This window comes from Phascolarctos cinereus, unplaced genomic scaffold, assembly GCF_003287225.1.
Source record: "Phascolarctos cinereus isolate Bilbo 61053 unplaced genomic scaffold, phaCin_HiC Scaffold_2;HRSCAF=192, whole genome shotgun sequence".
Taxonomy (NCBI): domain Eukaryota; kingdom Metazoa; phylum Chordata; class Mammalia; order Diprotodontia; family Phascolarctidae; genus Phascolarctos; species Phascolarctos cinereus.
Window position 1 is genome coordinate 204029018 of NW_027555625.1, and position 19248 is coordinate 204048265.

The following is a 19248-nucleotide window of genomic DNA, read 5'->3' on the forward strand; positions in this document are numbered from 1 at the left end:
AATAATGATTGTTAATTTTTTAATTTATTTCATTAATATCCTTCAATGGCTTATTGTTGCATGGAAGTGATACTGACTATTACAGCAACATAAAAGTTCTGTCAGATCACTTTAGCCTATAAGGTTTATGTTTATGGTGTACTGCATGCTTGTCATCTGAACACCAAAGTAAATTAAGAGAACCTTAACACTAGGTTGGTTGCAAAACAATTAATGTTTTAGCCATAGAAATTCTAAAAGATCTTTTATTAAGTTATAGATGGATTTAAATTTGTATAGTTGAAAGAACTATATAGCAATGAAACAACAATGAAACTACAGATTCTAAAAGGACTAAATATTTAACACGAAGTATTATCACTCCCAATTCAAAGATGAGGAGCACAAGGCTAAGAAAGGTGGATTACTATTGTGCTATAAGAAATGGTGAACTCAGTGATCTTAGGAAAACATGGAATGGCTTTCTTAAAATGATGAAGAGCAAAATAAGTGAAACTAAGAAAACATTGTGTATAATAACAGCAGTATTGTTTTAAAAGTAACTTTTAGGGGCAGTTAGGTGTTGCAGTGGATAGAGTACTGGCCCTGAAGTCAGGAGGACCTGAGTTCAAGTCTGGCCTCAGCCCAAACACTTGACACTTACTAGCTGTGTGACCCTGGGCAAGTTACTTAACCCCAACTGCCAAAAAATTTTTAAAAAATTAACTTTGAGTAAGTCACTTTGACTATTATAAATACTCAAATTAACTACAAAGAACATATTAAGAAAGATAAATCTGCATCCAGAGGAAGAACTGACAAAAAAAGAAATTTACAAGAAAGCTTTATTATATATTTAAATGGAATAGCAACCTGTACATAACAGATTTGCAGTTTCATGTGCAATAATAATTTTAAATTATATTGTTATGGAAATGCTTATTTTATCACATAAATTAAGCATAAAATAAATAAAAATTCCAAAAATGAAAAAGAAAGGTGAAAGGAGTTGGCCAAGGTTAGAAAAGTAACAAATGTCAGATCTTCAAATTCAGGTCTTTTTAATTCAACTCAGATGTTACTTCTAATATACTCTGCACATCTTAATAGCTCCCCCCCAAAAAAGTTGGACATTAAACCTCAAAGGATCACAGATTTAGAATTGAAGGGGATGATAGAAGTCTTCTGGTATGCCCCATTCTACAGATGAGGAAATTGAGACCCAAAAAGTGTAAGTGGCTTGTTGAAGAACATAAGGTAGTAATAGGGGGGTTGGCTAGGACCTCTGGTGCAAAGGTTTGCCAAGCCCTTTTAAGGGCTGCTCATTTACCTTTGTCTACCTGGTACTCAAAAACTCTCACCTGTTGTTCCAAGAAGCTGTAACATGATCAGCTGCCACACCGTGGTTAACCATCTCAGCAGACAGACTAAACCAGGTTTAATGATACATTAAGGGGTTATCTACTCCTAAGCATGAAGATTCCCGCAGTGTAATAGATGGATGAGAATAATTTGTTCCAACAGCCACTAAGGTAGCTAAAGTAGGTACTGCAGAATGTTTAGTTTGGTCAGACATTAAAAACACCAAGGTCATTCCCTGCTCCTCAGGACATTGCTGTCATCCTGACTTTTCTCTTGCTGCTGGATTTGATAATTGTGGAAGAGAGAGTGAGGCTGAGGACTTTGTGTAACTTTCTCACTTAAATTCAATTCATAAGGAAGTCAAGACATTACCCCATGATGTCATTAGTCCTCTTCAAAAATGAAAGATTAACAAAAGAAAAGTGGTTATTTAAAGTTGGGTGGACGTGATTTTTGATTCCTTAAAAGGAATTTGGTAAAGTACTTTCTCAATTATTGAAAATAATTTTTGCAGTAAATATATTAACTTTCATTTTTAAAGGTTAATGTCACTCACTTGATAATATATAAATTTACTGCTGGTAACTCTAGTTATTATATGGCTGAGATAAATTTGTCGGAGTTGAATGAAGAAATGACAAGAGACTGAACACATATGAAGATTACAATCTTATAGTAGATGACTGACAAAGTGAAGTAGGAGAGACATCAGTGAAGACAGTGCACTGTCCAACAGTTTTGGGATAGTAAGATAAAGAAGCCATAGAAAAGCATAGTAGCTCAGAAGGAGGACATAGAGATAATAGCTAGTGTGAAATCTTCCATGAATCCATGAAAAAGTTCTTTCAGGCCAGTTTGAAGATGGAAGAAACAACACAGAAAATGTGGTTTAAGACATTGTTACCACATAAAGTGACAGGTAAGATGCAATTGACCTTGATTACAATAATGGAGAAACCATATACTCAAGGGCTGTCAGTCAACTGGATACAGAACTCCATGGTCTTGATGGCAGGTTAGTAGACTGGGAATTAAGCTACCTCACACCAAAAATGAATGAAAGTAACATCTAAATTAATATACAAATTTAATACTATGACAAAGTGTCAACAACATACATTATTGAATTAGAAACAGTAATAATGAGATTCTATTAAGAACTTTAGAACAAAGTCTTCTTTAGGTTTCTCAGGTACTAAAATCTCTCTACTGAGGGGCTTTTCCCTATAACCTTGTTCAGGGCCCCCCAAACATCTTTGTTCCTCAAGCTGTAGATTAGGGGATTCAGGCTGGAGTGACAATGGTGTAGAACAAAGAGACAATATTGTCTTGCTGAGGGCTGTGGCAGGCACTGGTAGGACATGCATAACCATGGCAGCTCCATAGTACACCCCAACCACTGTCAGATGGGATGGCAGGTAAGGAGAGCTTTCTGTCTCCCCTGTGCTGAGGACATGTGGAACACAGCAGTTAAGACTAAGGCATAGGAGGCAAAGATGGCAGAGAGGGGCATCAGGAGGAAGGTCACACCTGTTGTGTATAAAATGAACTTGTACTGTGAAGCATCAGCACATGCCAGCTTCAGCAGTGGAGGGATCTCACAGAGCAGGTGGTGAATCTCTTGGTTTCTACAGAAAGGGAAGTGCATGGTGCAGATGGTGTGTACGAGGGCACTCAGAGATGCCAAAAACCAAGATGTAGCTACCATGGACCAGCAAACCTTTGGTCTCATAATTACCATATAGTTCAAGGAATGTTGAATGGCCACATAGCAGTCATATGCCATGAAAGCTAACAGAATATCTTCTGCACCCCCAAGTGTTAGTGCCAGTAACATCTGAAGCCCACAGCCTGTAAAGGAGATGGTGTTTTGTCCACCCAGGTAATCTACCAAAGTTTTGGGGGCAACAACTGATGTGAAGAGCAGGTCCAAAAGTGAGAGCTGGCTGAGCATGAAGTACATGGGCACATGGAGCCGGTTGTCCATAGCAATCAACAACAGCAAGAGACCATTACTGGCCATGGCCACTAGATAAAGAAGTATGATCATGACACAGATGAGTTCAGGGAATCTGCTCTCCTGGAGAATTCCAATGAGGAAAAAACTGCTTATCAAGGTTGTGTTCCCGAGTTCCATTCCACAGATTCCTCAATTTTCTGTAACCAGAGGCTCAATGAATGTGTATCCCAAATGATTCAGGAGTATTCTAAATCTGTGATGCTAGAATACATTGAGTTTTGTACTTTAAAGTTAGTGAGTTGACAAATTCCATATATTACCTAAACACCTGTCTCAGAGTTAATGCTGAGATAGCCTTCTTATTATTCTGCTTCCAGTCAGATAACAAAGCTGATGTGCTTACAAATGTGTTGATCTTCTGATAATGGACCACTTTAAGAAAGTTTGACAGATGTGGAATATAAAAATAGAAGCTTTTCTGAGCATAGCTCTGTTAAAAGTTTTTGATATACTTTCCAGAACCCTGACTTCCTGTAGACAGTAAAGCAGGGATCTACATCTTTTCTTATATTTTCTGTGTCCATTATATTTCTTTCTTATTTAAGAATACATGACCTCATTTTCTTATTCTTGAAAAGAAAAACCTTACTAAATCCTAGTATCTTTCCTAGTTATAGACCTGTCTCTCCTCTATTTCTTAGCCAAAATCATTGAATAAATTATCAACACTCAGTGCCTCAACTTTCTCTCCTCTGACTCTAAACTCTCTGCAATAAGATTTCTGCCCTTGTCACTCAACTGAAATAGCTGTCTCCAAAGTTATCAAAATCTAGGGACCTGTTTCTCAGTCCTCTTCTTTAACCTTTCTATAATATCTTACACTGTTAACTATACTCTCCTCCCAGATAATTTCTCCTCTTGTGATTTTTATGACATTGGTTTCTTTTGATTCTCCTACTAGTCCTAGTATGACTAGGACTTTTTAGTCTGCTATGACAAATCATCATTCATTTCACACCCCCTAACTGTGAGTGTACCCACAGTTCTTCCCTGGACTTTTTCTCTTTTCAAAGGTTGTCTTATCATCCCTTATAGATGTAAGTGCCATCTTTGGCTTCCAAATCAAGCCTCAGACTCCCTTGTGCTCCAGTTCCACATCAATGCTTTCCTGTTGAATATTTCAAATTGAGTATCTCATAGACATCTCAAAGTTAACATTTCCAAAACAAATACCTGTATTGTTTTTCCCAAACCTACCTCTTGTGAACTTCCTCTTATTATCTAGAGTTTCATAATCCTTTTGGAAGCCAAGGTTGGCTGTGTTTTGCTCTTTAATCTCACTCATCCCATATATATACAATTAGTTAACAAATTTTGTTGTTATTCCCATAACATCTCTCATATCTGTCTCCTCTCTACTCGTATAGCCACTACCCAATTTCAGGACCTTTTCACATATCAGTGGACTATTATACTAGCTTTCTATATGGTCTCCTACCTAAAGTACTCCCGTATTTTAGTCCCATCCTCCACTCAGTTAACAAATACAGATTTGATTATGTCACTCCTCACCCATCCCAGTAAGTTCCAGTGGTTTGCTAGTGACTCTAAATTTGGCTCTGGCATCCTTTGCAACTGGACCTCTTCCTATTTTTCCAGTTATTTTTTTTTTAACACAGCACTCTTCTTCATAGATTCTATGGTCCAGAAATACTAGCCTCACAGTTACTTAACAGAATTTTCTTTTTCCTGTCTCTGTGTCTTTCCACTGACTGTCTCCCTTCCCTGTAATGCCTCCTCACTGCTTCCTTTTGCAGCTCAGGTTGCTATGAGCACTATTTTTTTTAACAATCATTTATTTGTTTGTTTTCAAATACTGTTTTCTATGTGAAACTTTTCTGATCCTCTCAGCTGATAATTTTATCTCTCCTCATACTACTTTGAATTAATTTTGCATATATTCTAGATGTAATTACACATGTATATGTTGTCTGCCAAATCTAGCCCACAGGCTTATTTCTGTTCAGTCGAGCTAAGAACTTTTTTACATTTTAAAATGAAGTTTTATTGCATTTAAACATTAAAATAAAAACAATCTTAGCTCACTGAAGGGCTAGATTCGGCTTCAAGCTTTGGTTTGCTGATTCTTGGACAGATCAAGGGCTAAGTGAGACTAATCACTGTAGGATGAGTGCAGGTTCTATGGATCCTTTTTCATTAACTGGCCTGTCTGCACATTTGTGACTGTAGTCTAATGCATAATAGTTGTTCACACTATAATAATTGGCATGATTATATTTAGTTACATATATAATGTAAATTTGGTAATGACATTCAAAACAATGAATGACTCAAAGAATTAACCCTTAAATATATTATAAATATTAAAAAGTCATTTTGAAACTGATAGCAGTGAAACAGAACACCAGTATTTTTGGACTAGAGCTAAAACATTTCTTTAACAACATAGCAAGAAAAAAAAGACTATTAACTTGTTGTGCATAAAAGTTTAAATAACTAGAAAATTCACAAAGTATCAATCCAAACAAGCAAAAATAACTAATTTAGAAAACAAAAATCAAAATAAATAAAATTAAAAATGTCAGAATATTATGCATATAATGAAGAATTGAAATATTTTTGCAAAAATTTACAAATTTCATAAAATGTTAGCAAATTTAACAAAAATAGAGGAAAACCAAATGGACAACATAAAAATGAACATGTTGAACGTGTAACAAATAGAGAAGCATAGAAAGTTATCAGAGATCACTATACCCAATTAAAAGACCTATCATTTTAATATTTATATTCAATCCATATTGTTATGTGGCTAAAATAGTTTTCAAATTATTTGAAATTGTCCGTATGATAATAGAATGGCATGCAATGGGTACGAGTATATGCCTAATATATACTATTACACTTAACAACTAGAGAATTATGAAGGAGAATTGGAATAAAAGGCACCATCAATCACAATTCTGAATGAAAAGGAAAATAGATTGATCACAGCAAGACTGAGGCCTCTATGCTTCCTTCATATCCATATCATGTCAAGGAAAAAAAAACAGTTTGTTGAGTAATCTTCTCCCTGTGGTAATTCTATAGAAGGAAATGGTCAATATTTCTACATGATAGTCAAGCATGGATGGCTTATTGTCTATATTATTGGAAGGAATACTTAAGTTGATAAATTCACGAGTTTGCTGGAAACATGAGAATTAAAAAGAAAGTGGATGAATTAATCAAAAATGTAAAATCCCAAATTAACCATTTAGGAAGAAGAGATCATCAGTAATCCTCATCATCAAAGCAAGTCATAATTTAACTACTAAAGAATGAAGATCCCTGGGACAAATGGATTTACAATCTTATCAAATATTTAAAAGATAGCTAAGCTCTACTGTTTATAAATGGTTCTTGAAAACACATAGAGAAGACACTTTACCAAGTCTATTTATGAAGTAAAAATGGTTCTAACATCCAAACCAGGGAGTAACAAAGCAAATAAAGAGAACACTGTTGTTGTTCAGTTGTTTCAGTTACCACCAACTCTTCATGATTCCATTTGGGATTGTCTTAGCAAAGATACTGGAGTAGTTTGTATTTCCTTCTCCAGCTCAATTTACATAGGTGAGGAAATTGAGGCAAACAGTGTTATATGACTTGCTAGGGTCATGCAGCTAGTAAGTAAGGCTAGATTTGAACTTAGGTCTTCCTGATTCCAGGCCCAACACTCTATCCACTGTGGCTTGGTATAATTAATAAATATTGGTGCAAAGAAAATACAGCAAAATGTCTAAAATATTTATTATGATCAGTTCGAATTTATATGAGGATGAAGAATTTGTTCAACATTAGTAAAGCAATATGGAAGGCAGTATTGCATAGTGGATAGAAGGCCCACTTTGGATTCAGGATGACTTGGATTCATTTCTTTGATACATGTTGACCATATGACTTTTGGCAAAACACTTAATGTTTCAGTTCTCTAGCCAACTAATTAAGATGTGCAAAGCATTGTTATAAGCAGAAAAGATTCAAAGAAAGTTAAAGCAGCCCCTACTGTCAAGGAGCTCACATTGTAATGAAAGTGACAACAAACAAATAAATATGTATATGCAGGCAATATTCAAAGTAATTTCTGAGAGAAAGCATTAGAAGTGGAGCAGACTAATAGCAGAGAAGGTGCTAACCTGATGTTGTAGAAGGGGTTTCCTCAGCAGGGAGTTTCCTATATAGGAGAAATCACAGTACTGAAGCCAATCTAAATCTTATCCCTAATAAAGCAATTAGCACATTTAATCCTATAAGGAAGAACTTTGTAATTATTTTAGGGACAGTAAATTACAGAGAAAATTTTAAACTAAAAAAGTTCAAGATAATAGCTTTAGCAAAATATGTTGTAGTATAAATTCACAAAATTAGTAGAATTTCTTAATATTAGTAAAATAAGAAAAAAATGATGAAATTCCAATTAAATAACTGTAAAATTAATCAATCTTAGAGTTAAGCAAATAAATGGAATTATGACTTATTTAACCACATTTACAAACACTATTTATAAAAATAAATGAAAGCCTAAATATTTGGAGTCCCAATTAATACTTGTGGTTATGTCATACCAATATAATAAAAATGATGATACCATTTTTTTAACAGATTTGGTAGTAGTAGTCAAGCTACCAAGGAGATACTTTATAGTGCTAATTAAAATTAAAATACAAAAAATTTATATCAACATTGTGCTTTCATTATAACAGAAGATTGAATATTTCAAGGGAAATGGAGAAAATATAGAAATAAAAAGAGAATATCAATACTAGATCTCAGCTTGCAAAGAATTATTAGTAATTAATTAGTAATGGTTAAATAATTAATTAGTACTGCTGAAAATATATAAAAAAAATAGATGAGTAGACTAGGATAAGCAAGGCCTATACATAAATGAACACGGTTCTTTTGCTCAATGTTAAGTCCTAGAATACAAACTGCAGGATAAGATACGCTTTAATTGACAAGACCCATTAGAAAAAGTGAAAGCAATTTGACAGAAAAATAGAATTTACTTAACACCATGCACTCAATACTGCAACACATTCCAAATAAATAAATGATCTATGTGTCACATTGTTAAAAATGAGAGAAGAATGCAAATACAGAAGGCATTTTCTAAAGCTTCTTTTAAGCAATTGTGATATACAAATCACAGTTTTGTTAGGGGAAGAATTCACAGTCAAATGAGGGATAAATGAAATGAAAAAATACAAAATAAAACATTTAAGTCATGAAAATTATAAAGCTTTAACACTAACAGGCTCACTATAGCTAGAAGAAGAAGAGAAATTACAGATTTGGGGTAAAAATATTTGCAGCATCTCTGATAAAATTTTAAAATTCAAAATATATAGATAATTAACACATATCTATATGGCAAAAAACTTACCCCAATAGTATAGTAGTCAAAATATATGAACAAATAATTTTCAAAAGAAAGAATGAAAATTATCAACAACCATGTGACAAAATTATCAAAGCAGTAATAATAAAGGAAAGTTTATAAAATAGGTTTTGTCTCTTACATAGCAAATCAGTAAAGATAGTAAAAGAGAGAAATGGTCAATATTAAAATAGATGTGGCAATATATTACCACTTACTAACGCTGGTAGAGTTTTGAATTGTTCTGACACTTCTGGAAAACATTTTAAAATTACGAGAAAAAAGTTACTAAGGTGCTCCTATTCCTTGATTTGATGGCATCATTAGTGAGTTTTTACATCAAAGAAGTGACATCAAAGTGACATTTTATATCCAAGAAATGTCAGAAATGTGTTATGTCCCAAAATATTAATAGAAAACCTATTAGTAGAGAGAAAAATATGGAGGCAATGTATATGCTTAACGAATGAATAATGGCTAAACTAATTGTGTCATATTGATATACTTGAATTTTATTATGTCATAAAAATGAACATGAAGAATCAGAGACATAGGAAGATTTAAAGGAATCAGTACTGAACAAAGAAAGCAAAACCAAAGAGAACAGTATACATTGTCTAAAAGAATGTAAATGAAGACATGCCAAAAAGTAACAGATTTCAAGTAAAATATAATGATGAATATTGGTTTCAGAAGACTAAGGTTAAAACTTATTTCTTTTCTTTTTTGTTAAGAAATAGTGAACTATAAAAACAAAAGGTATATGTATTATCACTGCTATTGGATGGCTTTGTTTAAATTTTTTAATAGGATGGTGCTATGGATGGTTTGAGTGGTGTGTGCGTTAGTGATTTAGAAAATAATTGATGTGTCAAAATTAAATGTATAAATAAAAATAAATTAGCACAATCTGAGACCCTGCACCCACCAACGAATGAAGAAGATAATGATTATCTGATGAGAGAGAGGTGACGGGTTTGAAAATTGCCACTTGAATGCATACCTTTTAAAACCTAAGTTCCATGTGTGTCTTCTATCACTGCTCTATAATTTTTCCTTATCCTCTCTCTGTTTGATAAGGGCTGCAGCAGAATAGAGGCAGAAGAGTTTTTGTTTTGTCAAAGTATTAAAGAGGGACACTTAGGGAACCAACAGAGATCAAGGAGGAGGTAATAGATTAATCACAACCTTTGTCCAAGCATTGTAGGATGCAAAGCTCTTAAAAATGAAAGGAAATGCTTCAGAAAGTAGGTCTAAGAGCATCAAAGTCACTGAATATTATACCCAGAAAGGATTTTAGGAAAATGAAATGTTAAGGTGAGCTAGAGGAAAAATGAGAAACAAACAAAATAATAATAATAATTAAAAGAACTAACAAGAACTTATATTTAATGATAACAATAATAATAGCTAACATTTATGTAACACTTATTCATAGCCAGGCAATGTGCTAAATACTATACAATTATTATTGGATAATTAGATTTATTGTAGACTTGGCTACCCATATTTCAATTCCCTTTAGAGATGTATGATGTCCTGGACTAAGAAGTAATATAACTCTTACATTCTGTCTTGGTTAGACTGCACTCAACCTTTTTATTTTACAGAAGAGAAAACTGAAGATATGAGATGACTAGAAGATATGAGAAAACTAGAGATACGAAATGACTTGCCCAAGGTAATTAGGCCAGTGAGAGACAGTTGATTCTGACAATCCTTGGCACCATGATGTATTTATTTGCATAGTTCCTCAGCCTTTAATATCTTGGAGGCAGTTTGGGGTGGGGATATCAGGAGAGAAATTGTCACCATTGACTTCCCACACCTAGAGAATAGTATAGTGCCCTAAAGGACAACATTTATTTCTGGTGCTGGTGAAAGAGTGTTCCTAGATCAATGTAGTCTAGAGGATGGGAAACACAGGGGGAGAGAAAGAATGGCTTCTTCCTTAACTAGAAATAAAAAAAAAATGGGGAGAGCTCATGAAACTAACAGAAAAGTTTCACAGTTTTGGAGTCCCTGAGAATGATGCAAGAAGGTGAAGAAGTCATCATCTAGCTTCTTTCCTTAATCACCTCTCTCCTGGACTGTACTACCAATCTTCTTGCTGTTCTCCTTGCCTCACTCTCTCTCCCTTTCCAAGTCATCATTCCTATCCCTGCCAAAACAATCTCTCCAATATACAGGGATAACCATATCAGTCCCCCAATCAAAAAATGTTGGTGGTTCTCTGCTGCCTATAGAATAAAATATGAATTCCTAATCATTTGATTAAATCCACCTGCAATTTGACTTCTACTTCCCTTTGTAACACCTCTTCATATTCTCTCCTTTATAGCCAAACTGGATTCCAGTCCAGCCAAACTAATGTCATCCTGTTGTCTTCCACATCCATGAATTTAAATATGCCACCCACAATTGCTAGAATACATCATCTCCATATCTCTTTCAATTCAAATATTTATTTTAGCTTAGTACCTCCCCTCTGTTGATAACCTCCAATTTATCTGGTATATATGTTATTTGTACATAATTATTTCCATGTTATCTTTCTCATTAGTCTGTGAATTCCTTGAGAATAGGCACTTCCTTTTCTTTTCTTTTCTTTTTTTTTATTTTTTACTTTTAGGTAATTGGGGTTGAGTGATTTACCCAGGGTCACACAGCTAGTAAGTGTCAAGTGTTTGGTCTGAGGCCAGATTTGAACTCAGGTCCTCTTGACTTCGGGGCCAGTGCTGTATCCACTGTGCCACCTAGCTGCCCCTACACTTCCTTTTCTTTAATCTTTCCTTGTATCCCCAGATCTTTACACAGTGCGTGGCACATAGGAGGCAGTTAGTGAATACTAGCTAATTAGCTGGTCAACTTTTTGCTTGATATTCAGGTTAGATCTCCAATGTTCCACACAACCGTCCATGGTCTCCCACCCATTTGCAACTGAAAGTAATTTTGACTTCCACGTAATTTTTTTTTACATCACATTGTCTGGTCTTCTTTGTGCCTATTACATTTTAACTTATGTCTTACCTATTTGTGTGTGTCTTATCTCAATCTATTAGATTGTAAACTTCTTGAGGACAAGAACTGTTACAGTACCTTGCACATGGTAAGAGTAAATCAATATTTAATTGGATGATATGAATTTACTACCTCAGGGAAGATTATGTTCTTATAGGAAATTGTAGTGAATAATTGGTAATTTGCATTTGCATGAATGTTAAGAATGGAAACCTAGAATGAGAAAAGTGAGAGTGAAATGAAAGGATATCAAGGGTATAAGTGCCTGGGTGTTACTGCTATGTTCTATGTTATTGCTATTTCATTTTAAACTGTTACCTTTTCTTGCTATTATGATTAGAGATTTAGAGGGGCTAAATCAAAGTCATTTAACCCAATACACTCATATTACAGATGAGAAAGCTGAGTCCCAGAAAGGTTAAACAATTAGCTCAAAGTTACATATGAGGTGAAGAGGCATCTTGATGCAGTTAAAATGGAACTGAATTTGGAATCAGAGGAGACAGAAGACTCCCGTCCAAGTCATGATCCTGACACTTGCTATGTATGTAACTTGCTATGTAACTATGGGTAAGTGACTCAAATTTCTTTGTGCCCCATTTACTCATCTGTAAAATGAGGGTGCTTAATACATTGATCTCTAAGGTTTGTTCTATCTCTAAATCTCTGCTTTTGATGGGGCAGAACCAGGATTCAAAAGCAAGTCCTTGGACTCCAAATCTAATACTTTTCTCCACTGTAGCCTTGGTTTGTGTAGTTTATTTACTTATTCTATTGCTAAATGGATCCACATTACTTAAGTTTGGAGATGTGTTTAAGCATCCCCAAGTTATTAGGTAACAAGAATTAGTAATCCAATTATGGGATGAAATCTTATAATAACAGCCTTTGAAAATGAAATTAGTTTTCAAGACCATATATAGCATAAATCCTTAATAAGTAACACACTGGATTCTAGGGTAAAGGGAGAAAATGTGAAATGGTATATTGTATGTCATTTCCCTTAAATAGAAGCTTCAATGTTTAAAAAAAAAAGAGCATAGGGCATCAGTACTACCATGTCTAGAAGGGTCATCATCCCAACTGGAGCAGATATAATATAAGGTCCATAAAGTCAATAGTTGTTATGGCCTCTATCTGTGACTGTTCTGAAACCTGTCCCAGGACATGATATAGTCATCATGATAGAGTGGAAAGATCATTATCTCTGGAGTAAAAGGATTTGGGTTCAAATCCCATATCTGACACTTGCCATTTAAATTCCCTGGATCTCACTTTCTTCATCTGCAAAATGAGAGGGTTGGAGTAGATGATTTCTAGGTGGCTCGATGATAGAGCACAGGGCCTGAAGTTAGGAAGATGAGTTCAAATCTGGTCTCATACCCTCACTAGTTGTGTGACCCTGGGCAAGTCACCTAACTTCTCTTTGCTTTAATCCACTGGAGAAGAAAATGCCAAACCATTCCAGTATCTTTGCCAAGCAAATCCCATAAGGGGGTCACAGGGAGTCAGACAGTACTGAACAACAACAGTAAAGGTTCCTTCAGCTATGTTTCCCTGTTCCTAACCCCAGGCATCTATCAATGGGCATCTGGAGGCCAGGGTAATTGATGAGGTAGCCTTTTGCTGATTAGAAAAGCATTTCTCCAACTCTCACTTTCTATATATGGCCTGAATGGGGAAGCACCAGGAAGTTTCATTCATGTGATCAGAAATAAGACACAAAACGAGGGGTCTTAACACCTCAAGTCCAGATAAAAGTGAAAGATAGAGATGTGTATGCTCTTGGTACACCACACAGACTTTAGCAATACACTGTTTTTGAAAGGAAAAAGCAAAAGGCCTTTATGTAACCCCATCTTTTTGGTTCACATTTGGCCATTTCATTATCATACAACAGATTTAAATAATGGACACAGATACCAGGTTGTACTCAAGTTAAAAATCTGTCTATGATCATTTCAATGGCCAAGGAGTTTACAGCACAGCAAAGATAGCATTAGATTTCAGAAGGCTCATTCTTGGAACTAATTTTTCATTAGAGAAAACCTAAGGCCTAGTAGGAGACCAGCAAGCTAAGAGCAGATTTTCAGACATCTGCGAGGATCATGCACTCTTCCCAAGCAACTGATAGGAAGCCATAAAATATTTTCATCAATTATGCGAAGCCACCTACTGAGGTAAGTTAGAGTGAGGTATAATGGCATGTGGCTCACTAAATACAAAAAAGGAAGCGTCCAAGAACCATGGAAATGTTTGGAGGACTGACTTCTGCTGCTACCTCTGACCAATTTGACCACTGAATTATTTGTGTCCTCTCCTTTACCTAAGTTTTCCTATCATTAATAGAGATATGAATTATATTGAATAATTTTACATTAATCAATCAATAACCATTTCTTAAATGCATGCTACATTCCAGGCATAGTGCTAACGGCTAGAAAACAGACAAAATAAAATCCTTCCTGCTCTCAAGAAACTTATAGGTGTCCTGTGTAAGTGGCTTCTTATTATGAATTGCTTTTTTAAAAAAGCAATCCTTTCCTTAATTTGAGACAAATATTCAATTTTAGGTTCTTGTCTCTCCCTTCTGTCTCTACCCCATCCTCTCATTTCCTTACTATAACACACACACACACACACACACACACACACACACACACACACACACACAGAAAGAGAGAGAGAGAGAATTATCCATAGCTCTTTTACACCTGATACAGAGTCCTTCACTTACCTCTGATGGAGAAACAGGGTCAGTCCCCAAACTAGCTGCCTTGTTGTTAGTTCAAACCTTGAGGATGTCAAACAGAAACCTAAAAGGAAAACAATTTTTTTCCACCAATGATGAGTGGGAGATAGGAGTTTTAGGATCTGACAATCAGGGACACACTCATCATTTAGGTGTAATTCATCTGATTACTAAAGTGGACATGTTTAGGAAGCTGTGGACTCTGAGCCCCTTCTTACCTCCAGGAATAATTCTAGGTATCAGTGGTGCCCCTCCCCCTCTTTTTTGCTTTATTCCTTTTCTGTCATGAGGGAACTAAATTGGTTTCTCTAGTTTTGTTCCATTTGAGCCAGTCCTTCCACTCAGGCAGTGAGAATAAAACTTAGATTCTTGAGTCTAAAAGCTCTGAAAATAGCAGGGTTGGAGGAAAGACAGAGTGGAGAGAGGAATAGATGAACTGATAGAGAAGCCTCATGGAGAATCTTCAATACCCAATCTCATGGTCCTCTGGGAAGGAGTGAGCCAATGCCTTACACCTGGGGAGTTGTCTGCTCTGTTCCTTCAGATGTCTCCTATCCAGCTTGGATCTGTGACTCATCTTGGCTCAGAGGAAAATATTCCCTCAGTTGAGTTAACATCACTATAGATTGGCTTGTCCAGCATCTAGGACTTTAATGCATCCCCAAGGGCATATTTTATTTTTTTGGCCAGATGCCACCATCTCTTCCTCTTGCTAACTGATGGAGAATCTTTGAGAAAGTCTTAAGCCTTTTTCTTGGAACGTAAGCTGAGAACATTCTCCAAATTTGTATCACTAAACCAAAATTTTATGGAATTAATAGATGATCACTTTATTCACCTCAAACTAGCATTCTTTATCTGCTTCACTGAATTGACCATTACTCCATGCCATACATTTTCACCTCTTATTTTATACAATAATAAAATCCATCATATCATCAGAAAATGGGGATAGTTGTACCTCCCCTTTACTTCTGTTTATTCCGTTAATTTCTTTCTCTGGACTTATTGCTGTTGCTATTATTTTCAGAGCAATACTAAATAGTAGTGGGGAGAGTTGGCATCCTTGCCTTACTCCTGTATTTATCATGAAAGCTTTAAGTGTATCTTCCCTGCATATGATGCTTCTTTTTAGTTTCAGAGAGATTTATTTTTATAATGTCAAAAAAAGATCCCTTCATGCCTATATATAAAGAGTATTTTGTAATTATACTTACATAAGTCCTAAATGTCAATGGCAGGTCAGTTGTCTGATGTAGTATATCTAGCTGTTATAGAAGCTAGATGGCAAAGTGACTAGAGCACAAGCCCTAGAGTCAAAAAGACCTGAATTTTGATAAAGGCTTAGAGTTTGATGTGTGGCTCTGAAAAGTCACTTCTCTCTGCCTCAGTTTTCAAAAATGTAAAATGGGGATGTAAAATGTAAATGCAAAATGTAAATGTAAAGTGGTAGCTGTATCCCAGGGTTGTTGTGATGATTAAATGAGATATTTGCAAAGTACTTAGCACAGTGGCTAGCGTGTATTAGGTGCCATGCAAATGCTTATACCCTTCTTCTCTTCTATATTTCATCCATTTGTGCTACCTTTTTTGCATGTGTTATTATTATTATTATTATTGAGGCAATTGAAGTTGTGACTTGCCCTGTGTCATGCAGCTAATAAGACCAGATTTACACATAGGTCCTCTTGACTCTAGGCCAATGTTCCATCCACTGCACCATTTAGCTGACCCCTTTTTGGTTTTTCTTTTTGTTTGTTTTGCTTCTGGTTGTATTATTTTGAATGGATTTTCCTCTTCTAGCATTTTCTTTTATGTTTTTTCTAGTAATATTCAGAAAGAATAATGATTTCTGTGGGTTTATTTTATATTTTGCTACTTTTTCAAAGCAAAGTCAAATTCTGCAGCATTTGAAGGCATAAACAAATCAAAGAACTCCCATATTCTTTTGAGTATTTAATAACAGAGAAGTCATTCCTGATTTGATTTTTTAAGAAAGAAGAAAATATAATTATTTAAGTAATAATTTAAAAAAGGTAACAGTTAATATAAAAGGAATAAATGAAATTTTCCTTATTGGTAAGGAAACTAAAAAGATAGAGGACCACACATCCTAGTCATGGAGAACTCTCAAAACTCCCCAAAATAAAAATCAGCTGTCTCCGTAGGCCAAGACATCAGGAACACTAAGTAGAAGGTAACAACCTAATAAATTAACAGTAGAAAATGCTAAATCCTAATCCATAATGCATTTATTCAGAACCTAACCTACCTCTTTATATTCTGGCAGAGAATCACAACCCAATCAGCAGGCTTATAATCTAAGATCCATATAGCAATTTTATTGCTAATGCTGTAGTCTTTACCAACACATCTTATTAGTGTCCTTACTCCACCATTCTGTGGCAACAAACAGCATATCTCAACTCTGACTCTTTTCCCATTAATTCCCTTTATATGCTCGTATTTTCATTCTTCCAGATGAATTTTGTTGTTATTTTTTCTAGCTCTATCAAATAATTTTTGGTAGTTTGATAGATATGGCACTGAATAAGTAAATTATTTTAGGTAGAATTCATTTAATTGATATTTTTCTAATTGTTTAGATCCGATTTTATTTGTGTGAAAAGTGTTTTGTACACTTTTGTACACTTACAATTATTTTAAATGGAATTTCTCTTTCTATCTCTTGTTGCTTGATTTTCTCTTATGAAGAAATGCTGATGGTTTATGTGGGTTTGTCTTATATTCTGCAGCTTTACTAAAGTTGTTAATTATTTCAAGTAAGTTTTAGTTGATTCTGTATGATTTTTATTAATTAATTTATTTTTAGTTTTCAATATTCACTTCCATAAGCTTTTGAGTTTTAAATTTTCTCCTCCTCTCTTCCCTCCTCCCTCCCCAAGACAGCATGCAATCTGATAAAAGCTCTACATACATTTCCTATTAAACATATTTTCACATTAGTCATGTTGTAAAGAAGAATTAGAACTGATGGGAGGAACCACAAGAATGAAGCAATAAAACAAAACAGAAGGAAAAAAAGAGCAAACAGTATGTTTCAATCTGCATTGAGACTCCATAGTTCTTTCTCTGGTATGGACAACATTTTCCATCATGAGTCTTTTGGAGATGTCTTAGACCCTTGCATTGCTGAGAAGAGCTAAGTCTATCAAAGTTAGTCATCACACAATGTGGCTGTTACTGGGTACAATGTTCTCCTGGTCCTGCTTATTTCACTCAGCATCACTCCATACAAGTCTTTCCAGGTTTTTCTGAAGTCCACCTGCTTATTCCATTACATTCATATACCACAAGTTTTTCAACCATTCCCCAATTGATGGTCATTCCCTCAATTTCCAAATCTTTGCCACCACAGAATGAGCTGCTATAAATATTTTTGTACATATGGGTTTTTCCCCCCATTTTTATGGTCTCTTTGGGATAAAGCACCAGAAATGGTGTCGCTGGGTCAAAGGGTATGCACATTTTTCTATGTTTTTGGGCATAATTCCAAATTGTTCTCCAAAATGGTTGGATCAGTTTACAACTCCACCAACAATGCATTAGTGTTCCATTTTTTCCCCCATCTTCTCCAACATTTATCATTTTCCTGTGTTGTCATGTTGGCCAATCTGATAGGCGTGATGTGGTACCTTGGATTTGTTTTCATTTTCATTTCTCTAATCAATAGTGATTTAGGGCATTTTTTTTATATGACTATAGATAACTTTAATTTTTCCATCTTAAAACTGCCTGTTCATATCATTTGACCAATTGGGGAACATCATGTCATTTTCAAAGTGTGATAGCTTTGTTTCCTTACTGCCTATTGTAATTACTACAATTTCATTTTCTTCTCATTGCTATAGCTAACATTTCTAGAACGGTAGTGAATAAAAGTGTTAATAATGGGCATCCTTGTTTCACCCCAGTCTTATTGGGAATGCTTCTAGCTCATCTCCATTACATATAATGCTTGCTGATGGTTTTAGATAAATATTGCTTAGTTTAAGGACTGCTCCCTTTATTCCTTTGGTCTCCAGTGTTTTTTAATAGAAATGTGTGCTATATTTTGCCAAAAACTTTTTCTGCACCTATTGAGATAATAATATGATTTCTGTTGGTTTTGTTATTAATATGGTCAATTATGTTGATAGTTTTCCTAATATTGAACCAATCCTGCATTCCAGGTACAAATCCCACTTTGTCATAGCATACGATCCTTGTGATACGTTGTTGTAATCTCTTTGCTAGTGTCTTATTTTAACTTTTTACATCAATATTCATTAGGGAAACTGGTTAATAGTTTTCTGTCTCTGTTTTCAGTCTTCCTGGTTTAGGTATCAGTACCATATTTGTGCTATAAAAAATTAGTAGGACTTCTTTGCCTATTCTTCCAAATAGTTTATAGAATATTGGAATTGTTCTTTAAATGTTTGGTAGAATTCTCTTGTGAATCCTTCTGGCCCTTGGAATTTTTTCTTAGGGAGTCCATTGATGGCTTATTCAATTCCTTTTTTTTCTAAGAAAAGGTTATTTAAGCATTCTAGTTCCTCTATTGTTATCTGGGCAATTTATATTTTTATAAATATTCATCTATGTTTCTTAGATTATCAGATTTATTGGCATATAATTAAGCAAAATAGCCCTTAATAATTGCTTTAATTTCCTTTTTCGTTGAGGAATTCACCCTTTTCACTTTGAAATTGATAATTAGGTATTCTTTCT

General features: G+C 34.8%; 1 pseudogene; it reads right to left on the reverse strand.

Annotated features, from left to right (window-relative positions):
- Positions 1–2536: 2536 nt before the first annotated feature.
- Positions 2537–3478, reverse strand: LOC110212683 (olfactory receptor 2AG2-like; annotated as a pseudogene).
- Between the last annotated feature and the right edge of the window lie 15770 nt (positions 3479–19248).